The 9,944-nt window shown below is 44.8% G+C and overlaps 1 non-coding gene across 1 annotated transcript; it reads left to right on the forward strand.

Moving 5' to 3' along the window:
- Window positions 1–5,610: 5,610 nt before the first annotated feature.
- On the forward strand, window positions 5,611–5,683 carry trnav-aac (transfer RNA valine (anticodon AAC)). The gene has a single exon. It is a non-coding gene; the product is annotated as a tRNA-Val (tRNA).
- The last annotated feature ends 4,261 nt before the right edge of the window (window positions 5,684–9,944 follow it).

A 9,944-nucleotide genomic window follows, 5' to 3' on the forward strand; every position in this document is an offset into this window, starting at 1 on the left:
AGTAGCAAATTGCACGGTTAAGGTAAAAGGCAAGGAAAGTGGCATCTCGAACTGGCTCCGAGGTCAGAGCATTCTCTCAATGTGATCTGTCGTTCTCGGATTGTAATGCTACCTCCGGTTTTAGGGTGGAGAACATTCTTTGGGACTCCTATTCTGAAAAAAAACCACAGACACATTGACTGAAACTATGCTGCACGGTATGATGCGGAACACGGCCTGCTCAGGTTTGTGCATTTTCCCTGTAGTCCGGTGTGTTTCGTGTTCCGTGTAAACGTGAAAGTCGTCCTGTTTCGAGCAATGGGTGAAATCATTTAGCAAAGCAAGAATGGAAATTCCAGTAATGTCAAGCAGCTCATGGTTATTTGACCAAATCATAAGCGAACCCATATTCTCACGCACTCACAGATACATTTGTAGCTGAAAAGAGTCTGAGAAGATAGACTGAGCTTACCATTGATTTTTGCCTGGATTGATGGGCTATCAATATCTGCTGCGAAATTGACATTGTTGCCGGGCACATCCCAGCAGCTGTGCGAGTCCGAGAGGAATCATGGAACCCTTTTCATGTGACTTTACATCTGTTGTTATGCAGGAGCACAATTGGAAATATAAGAAAATGAGGCGGCGACGCCAGCTGGTAGTGTGGCCGAGCGGTCTAAGGCGCTGGATCCAGGTTCCAGTCTCGAAAGGGGCGCGGGTTCGAAACCCACCACTGCCATTTCTGCTGATCAACTCCAATGCTGCAGCTTGTTAAAATGCTGTTTTGGTGTCCACTGTATATTGATGTTGAAAACAAAAGTAAATTGGGTTTGCTTCGCAGGGAATTAACTGTGGCGTGGGATACTGCCAAATATTCCAAAATGTCTCTACTGTCATGATGGTGTTCGACTCCCGCGCGGAGAATCGCAAACAGTTGTGCCGTCCCAGGCAGGTTGAGCCTTTACTGGAACCGAATGGAGACTGTTATTTCATCGCTGTTGTGAAACGAAGTCCTACGGTGACTCTACTCGTTGTTATTTGAGTTTCAAGCTAATGGGAAAATCGTTCCAATGAATTTCGATGTCCTACCTTATTGAATTTCTCACATTTCCTTCATTTCCGTCCTGGAAACATCAGAAGGGAAAAGTAATCTAATCGAGACTGTGATTGGTGAAATTCACTTTTTACGGCCAATTCTTATTATGTTCTTTCTTTCTCTCTTTTCAGCATTGTCTGGAAAGTGGTGGTGCAGTAAGGCTGCAGCATGTTTGAAAGAGTCGTTTGGAAATGTCCCGTTGTTAGTTGTGAGATTACTTTATGACTCATTCCCTCGGACTGTATCACATTTAGCATTCATGCATCTCTGTGTCTGAAAATGCGTGAGGTATGCCAGTTTTGTTTGTGTTCCGTGTTAAATGCTTTCTGTTTTGCGATTCGCTCAATACATTTCGATTTAACAGTGTTTCTGAGGTAACTTCCAGCAGCCAAAATCCTCAGCTGAGGATCTGGGAAAATTTCACAGAGTATGGTCAGTCGGAGCTAAAGTAAGGAAGTCGGTCGTTTCTACAGTGTTTCACAATACTACCTTTCCCGTGAGCAGTCGAACAGACTAAATGATTGTGCCACAGACTGCGATGGCAAACTCCGCTGAAAATTAATCCTTTAAAGCCGGTGGAAGCAACATGACGTTATTGGGGTTCACCTGGAAAAAAATACTTCGGTAAAATACATGCTCACCACATAGCCAAAATTAAACAAGTCTCGTTCCCCAGCATTTGGCTCCAATCCCTCTAAACGCATCCTATCCAGAAACTCACCCGATTACCTTTGCAATTTTCTGAGTGTAATAGCCTCCTCCACATCCTCTGGTAGATCATTCCAAACACGCACAACCTTCTTTGTGGGAAATGTGCCTCAGGTCCTTTGTCACTTTCAACCCACTCACCTTAAAGCTATGCTGTCGAGTTTTCAACTCACACCAACTTGGGTAAAACACGTAAATACTCAGTTTACCACCCTTCCATAAGGTCATGTCGCAGCTGTTACGCTGCAGGGAAAGTTTATTCCACCAGCCTATTCCATCTCGCCCCACGGTACAAACATCGACGACATCTTTGTCTATATCTTGTCATCAATTTAAAGTGTCTTTTTTACGTTTTCAAGATGTCGATTACGCTGGACAATAACGAGCTATCGGAAACAGAAAGGTGAAACAGAGAACGGATTCAACTTTCAGTGCTGGACGCCACAGAGCCGCAGAACAGGCGGCTGTGGCTCGTTTCTGTAGTGTAGTGGTCATCACGTTCGCCTAACACGCGAAAAGTCCCCAGTTGGAAACTGGGCAGAAACTGTTTTGTTCTTCAACTGCAGCCTTTTACATGGACAAGAGCTGAGCTTTCTTGCATCTTTCCCATCTGCAAACCTGCCTTTGAATTTGCTTCAACAAATCTGTTCTCGTCGTGAAATGTAATGCCATTCCATTTAATTACAGTGCAAAGCGTTGTTAAGTTTTTCTCCAACCTGGTTCTGATCACATGCCATTCTGTTGGAGAGTGTAGTTACCGCCTTCTGATCCTTCCACGAAAAGCAGTACCGCATTTGCCTTCCTTGCGCAGGCGGCTCGCTTCAAAGACAGGAAAGAAGCAGATGCTCTGGTGTCACAGCGCACCACGAATTCCTGAACTTGTCTGTCTGTCAAATGTATCCTAAGGTCGTCTCAGAAAGACCTCATTTGGAAGCTATCAATCGTTATTCAACGTGCGAGAATTGGCACCAGATATCCTGAATCATGTTTTGGAGCAATTCGCACGTTAGTGGCTCATTCAATCAGCAACAGCAATGAAAGAAATTGCACTCTCAGAGGAACCTTTCTACTTGCGCATTCAGAGCGTCGCTATTATGAAGGTCCGCCCCGAGATCTAAGTCATGTTGGAACTGAAACGGAGAAATCAACAGAGAGGCTACAGAATGACATCGCATCCATTTGGTTTTCTTTAAATCACTGACGAGCAGGAAAATGTAAACGGGGAGTGCGAGTGGGGAAGTGAGGCAGTTGCAGCTCTGGTGAAATTCTTTCTTTATGATTCACTCAGCAACCAGAGACGTGAAGGTGACTCAGGCGTGAAAGCTCTTCACATCGAGAACAAAAAGCACTCAAGGGCAGTTAGCACCTTCTTCTGGAGTGGGGGTGGGGTGAGGTAATTACCTTTTGACTTCTGTTACTATGTTCAGAAACTGGCTTTTAGATTGAGGTGAACAGAAACTGCATTTCTAAAAAGCACCACGGAATTTAGCAAAATTTATTGAGTCGCTTCTCCTCGATTCCCACACAGGTTTCCAATTCAGTTGGTATCCATGTGGCTCATGTCCAGGAGCGAACGTCTCAGTAGCAAATTGCACGGTTCAGGTAAAAGGCAAGGAAAGTGGCATCTCGAACTGGCTCCGAGGTCAGAGCATTCTCTCAATGTGATCTGTCGTTCTCGGATTGTAATGCTACCTCCGGTTTTAGGGTGGAGAACATTCTTTGGGACTCCTATTCTGAAAAAAAACCACAGACACATTGACTGAAACTATGCTGCACGGTATGATGCGGAACACGGCCTGCTCAGGTTTGTGCATTTTCCCTGTAGTCCGGTGTGTTTCGTGTTCCGTGTAAACGTGAAAGTCGTCCTGTTTCGAGCAATGGGTGAAATCATTTAGCAAAGCAAGAATGGAAATTCCAGTAATGTCAAGCAGCTCATGGTTATTTGACCAAATCATAAGCGAACCCATATTCTCACGCACTCACAGATACATTTGTAGCTGAAAAGAGTCTGAGAAGATAGACTGAGCTTACCATTGATTTTTGCCTGGATTGATGAGCTATCAATATCTGCTGCGAAAATGTCATTGTTGCCGGGCACATCCCAGCAGCTGTGCGAGTCCGAGAGGAATCATGGAACCGTTTTCATGTGACTTTCCATCTGTTGTTATGCAGGAGCACAATTGGAAATATAAGAAAATGAGGCGGCGCCGCCGGCTGGTAGTGTGGCCGAGCGGTCTAAGGCGCTGGATCCAGGTTCCAGTCTCGAAAGGGGCGCGGGTTCGAAACCCACCACTGCCATTTCTGCTGATCAACTCCAATGCTGCAGCTTGTTAAAATGCTGTTTTGGTGTCCACTGTATATTGATGTTGAAAACAAAAGTAAAATGGGTTTGCTTCGCAGGGAATTAACTGTGGTGTGGGATACTGCCAAATATTCCAAAATGTCTCTACTGTCATGATGGTGTTCGACTCCCGCGCGGAGAATCGCAAACCCGTCCCAGGCAGGTTGAGCCTTTACTGGAACCGAATGGAGACTGTTATTTCATCGCTGTTGTGAAACGAAGTCCTACGGTGACTCTACTCGTTGTTATTTGAGTTTCAAGCTAATGGGAAAATCGTTCCAATGAATTTCGATGTCCTACCTTATTGAATTTCTCACATTTCCTTCATTTCCGTCCTGGAAACATCAGAAGGGAAAGGTAATCTAATCGAGACTGTGATTGGTGAAATTCACTTTTTACGGCCAATTCTTATTATGTTCTTTCTTTCTCTCTTTTCAGCATTGTCTGGAAAGTGGTGGTGCAGTAAGGCTGCAGCATGTTTGAAAGAGTCGTTTGGAAATGTCCCGTTGTTAGTTGTGAGATTACTTTATGACTCATTCCCTCGGACTGTATCACATTTAGCATTCATGCATCTCTGTCTGAAAATGCGTGAGGTATGCCAGTTTTGTTTGTGTTCCGTGTTAAATGCTTTCTGTTTTGCGATTCGCTCAATACATTTCGATTTAACAGTGTTTCTGAGGTAACTTCCAGCAGCCAAAATCCTCAGCTGAGGATCTGGGAAAATTTCACAGAGTATGGTCAGTCGGAGCTAAAGTAAGGAAGTCGGTCGTTTCTACAGTGTTTCACAATACTACCTTTCCCGTGAGCAGTCGAACAGACTAAATGATTGTGCCACAGACTGCGATGGCAAACACCGCTGAAAATTAATCCTTTAAAGCCGGTGGAAGCAACATGACGTTATTGGGGTACACCTGGAAAAAAATACTTCGGTAAAATACATGCTCACCACATAGCCAAAATTAAACAAGTCTCGTTCCCCAGCATTTGGCTCCAATCCCTCTAAACGCATCCTATCCAGAAACTCACCCGATTACCTTTGCAATTTTCTGAGTGTAATAGCCTCCTCCACATCCTCTGGTAGATCATTCCAAACACGCACAACCTTCTTTGTGGGAAATGTGCCTCAGGTCCTTTGTCACTTTCAACCCACTCACCTTAAAGCTATGCTGTCGAGTTTTCAACTCACACCAACTTGGGTAAAACACGTAAATACTCAGTTTACCACCCTTCCATAAGGTCATGTCGCAGCTGTTACGCTGCAGGGAAAGTTTATTCCACCAGCCTATTCCATCTCGCCCCACGGTACAAACATCGACGACATCTTTGTCTATATCTTGTCATCAATTTAAAGTGTCTTTTTTACGTTTTCAAGATGTCGATTACGCTGGACAATAACGAGCTATCGGAAACAGAAAGGTGAAACAGAGAACGGATTCAACTTTCAGTGCTGGACGCCACAGGGCCGCAGAACAGGCGGCTGTGGCTCGTTTCTGTAGTGTAGTGGTCATCACGTTCGCCTAACACGCGAAAGGTCCCCAGTTCGAAACTGGGCAGAAACTGTTTTGTTCTTCAACTGCAGCCTTTTACATGGACAAGAGCTGAGCTTTCTTGCATCTTTCCCATCTGCAAACCTGCCTTCGAATTTGCTTCAACAAATCTGTTCTCGTCGTGAAATGTAATGCCATTCCATTTAATTACAGTGCAAAGCGTTGTTAAGTTTTTCTCCAACCTGGTTCTGATCACATGCCATTCTGTTGGAGAGTGTAGTTACCGCCTTCTGATCCTTCCACGAAAAGCAGTACCGCATTTGCCTTCCTTGCGCAGGCGGCTCGCTTCAAAGACAGGAAAGAAGCAGATGCTCTGGTGTCACAGCGCACCACGAATTCCTGAACTTGTCTGTCTGTCAAATGTATCCCAAGGTCGTCTCAGAAAGACCTCATTTGGAAGCTATCAATCGTTATTCAACGTGCGAGAATTGGCACCAGATATCCTAAATCATGTTTTGGAGCAATTCGCACGTTAGTGGCTCATTCAATCAGCAACAGCAATGAAAGAAATTGCACTCTCAGAGGAACCTTTCTACTTGCGCATTCAGAGCGTCGCTATTATGAAGATCCGCCCCGAGATCTAAGTCATGTTGGAACTGAAACGGAGAAATCAACAGAGAGGCTACAGAATGACATCGCATCCATTTGGTTTTCTTTAAATCACTGACGAGCAGGAAAATGTAAACGGGGAGTGCGAGTGGGGAAGTGAGGCAGTTGCAGCTCTGGTGAAATTCTTTCTTTGTGATTCACTCAGCAACCAGAGACGTGAAGGTGACTCAGGCGTGAAAGCTCTTCACATCGAGAACAAAAAGCACTCAAGGGCAGTTAGCACCTTCTTCTGGAGTGGGGGTGGGGTGAGGTAATTACCTTTTGACTTCTGTTACTATGTTCAGAAACTGGCTTTTAGATTGAGGTGAACAGAAACTGCATTTCTAAAAAGCACCACGGAATTTAGCAAAATTTATTGAGTCGCTTCTCCTCGATTCCCACACAGGTTTCCAATTCAGTTGGTATCCATGTGGCTCATGTCCAGGAGCGAACGTCTCAGTAGCAAATTGCACGGTTCAGGTAAAAGGCAAGGAAAGTGGCATCTCGAACTGGCTCCGAGGTCAGAGCATTCTCTCAATGTGATCTGTCGTTCTCGGATTGTAATGCTACCTCCGGTTTTAGGGTGGAGAACATTCTTTGGGACTCCTATTCTGAAAAAAAACCACAGACACATTGACTGAAACTATGCTGCACGGTATGATGCGGAACACGGCCTGCTCAGGTTTGTGCATTTTCCCTGTAGTCCGGTGTGTTTCGTGTTCCGTGTAAACGTGAAAGTCGTCCTGTTTCGAGCAATGGGTGAAATCATTTAGCAAAGCAAGAATGGAAATTCCAGTAATGTCAAGCAGCTCATGGTTATTTGACCAAATCATAAGCGAACCCATATTCTCACGCACTCACAGATACATTTGTAGCTGAAAAGAGTCTGAGAAGATAGACTGAGCTTACCATTGATTTTTGCCTGGATTGATGGGCTATCAATATCTGCTGCGAAAATGACATTGTTGCCGGGCACATCCCAGCAGCTGTGCGAGTCCGAGAGGAATCATGGAACCGTTTTCATGTGACTTTGCATCTGTTGTTATGCAGGAGCACAATTGGAAATATAAGAAAATGAGGCGGCGACGCCAGCTGGTAGTGTGGCCGAGCGGTCTAAGGCGCTGGATCCAGGTTCCAGTCTCGAAAGGGGCGCGGGTTCGAAACCCACCACTGCCATTTCTGCTGATCAACTCCAATGCTGCAGCTTGTTAAAATGCTGTTTTGGTGTCCACTGTATATTGATGTTGAAAACAAAAGTAAAATGGGTTTGCTTCGCAGGGAATTAACTGTGGCGTGGGATACTGCCAAATATTCCAAAATGTCTCTACTGTCATGATGGTGTTCGACTCCCGCGCGGAGAATCGCAAACAGTTGTGCCGTCCCAGGCAGGTTGAGCCTTTATTGGAACCGAATGGAGACTGTTATTTCATCGCTGTTGTGAAACGAAGTCCTACGGTGACTCTACTCGTTGTTATTTGAGTTTCAAGCTAATGGGAAAATCGTTCCAATGAATTTCGATGTCCTACCTTATTGAATTTCTCACATTTCCTTCATTTCCGTCCTGGAAACATCAGAAGGGAAAAGTAATCTAATCGAGACTGTGATTGGTGAAATTCACTTTTTACGGCCAATTCTTATTATGTTCTTTCTTTCTCTCTTTTCAGCATTGTCTGGAAAGTGGTGGTGCAGTAAGGCTGCAGCATGTTTGAAAGAGTCGTTTGGAAATGTCCCGTTGTTAGTTGTGAGATTACTTTATGACTCATTCCCTCGGACTGTATCACATTTAGCATTCATGCATCTCTGTGTCTGAAAATGCGTGAGGTATGCCAGTTTTGTTTGTGTTCCGTGTTAAATGCTTTCTGTTTTGCGATTCGCTCAATACATTTCGATTTAACAGTGTTTCTGAGGTAACTTCCAGCAGCCAAAATCCTCAGCTGAGGATCTGGGAAAATTTCACAGAGTATGGTCAGTCGGAGCTAAAGTAAGGAAGTCGGTCGTTTCTACAGTGTTTCACAATACTACCTTTCCCGTGAGCAGTCGAACAGACTAAATGATTGTGCCACAGACTGCGATGGCAAACTCCGCTGAAAATTAATCCTTTAAAGCCGGTGGAAGCAACATGACGTTATTGGGGTTCACCTGGAAAAAAATACTTCGGTAAAATACATGCTCACCACATAGCCAAAATTAAACAAGTCTCGTTCCCCAGCATTTGGCTCCAATCCCTCTAAACGCATCCTATCCAGAAACTCACCCGATTACCTTTGCAATTTTCTGAGTGTAATAGCCTCCTCCACATCCTCTGGTAGATCATTCCAAACACGCACAACCTTCTTTGTGGGAAATGTGCCTCAGGTCCTTTGTCACTTTCAACCCACTCACCTTAAAGCTATGCTGTCGAGTTTTCAACTCACACCAACTTGGGTAAAACACGTAAATACTCAGTTTACCACCCTTCCATAAGGTCATGTCGCAGCTGTTACGCTGCAGGGAAAGTTTATTCCACCAGCCTATTCCATCTCGCCCCACGGTACAAACATCGACGATATCTTTGTCTATATCTTGTCATCAATTTAAAGTGTCTTTTTTACGTTTTCAAGATGTCGATTACGCTGGACAATAACGAGCTATCGGAAACAGAAAGGTGAAACAGAGAACGGATTCAACTTTCAGTGCTGGACGCCACAGGGCCGCAGAACAGGCGGCTGTGGCTCGTTTCTGTAGTGTAGTGGTCATCACGTTCGCCTAACATGCGAAAGGTCCCCAGTTGGAAACTGGGCAGAAACTGTTTTGTTCTTCAACTGCAGCCTTTTACATGGACAAGAGCTGAGCTTTCTTGCATCTTTCCCATCTGCAAACCTGCCTTCGAATTTGCTTCAACAAATCTGTTCTCGTCGTGAAATGTAATGCCATTCCATTTAATTACAGTGCAAAGCGTTGTTAAGTTTTTCTCCAACCTGGTTCTGATCACATGCCATTCTGTTGGAGAGTGTAGTTACCGCCTTCTGATCCTTCCACGAAAAGCAGTACCGCATTTGCCTTCCTTGCGCAGGCGGCTCGCTTCAAAGACAGGAAAGAAGCAGATGCTCTGGTGTCACAGCGCACCACGAATTCCTGAACTTGTCTGTCTGTCAAATGTATCCCAAGGTCGTCTCAGAAAGACCTCATTTGGAAGCTATCAATCGTTATTCAACGTGCGAGAATTGGCACCAGATATCCTGAATCATGTTTTGGAGCAATTCGCACGTTAGTGGCTCATTCAATCAGCAACAGCAATGAAAGAAATTGCACTCTCAGAGGAACCTTTCTACTTGCGCATTCAGAGCGTCGCTATTATGAAGGTCCGCCCCGAGATCTAAGTCATGTTGGAACTGAAACGGAGAAATCAACAGAGAGGCTACAGAATGACATCGCATCCATTTGGTTTTCTTTAAATCACTGACGAGCAGGAAAATGTAAACGGGGAGTGCGAGTGGGGAAGTGAGGCAGTTGCAGCTCTGGTGAAATTCTTTCTTTGTGATTCACTCAGCAACCAGAGACGTGAAGGTGACTCAGGCGTGAAAGCTCTTCACATCGAGAACAAAAAGCACTCAAGGGCAGTTAGCACCTTCTTCTGGAGTGGGGGTGGGGTGAGGTAATTACCTTTTGACTTCTGTTACTATGTTCAGAAACTGGCTTTTAGATT

The sequence above is a fragment of the Chiloscyllium plagiosum genome, unplaced genomic scaffold (assembly GCF_037043375.1).
Source record: "Chiloscyllium plagiosum isolate Xiang-an unplaced genomic scaffold, Cpla_swu_hap1 HiC_scaffold_8, whole genome shotgun sequence".
Taxonomy (NCBI): domain Eukaryota; kingdom Metazoa; phylum Chordata; class Chondrichthyes; order Orectolobiformes; family Hemiscylliidae; genus Chiloscyllium; species Chiloscyllium plagiosum.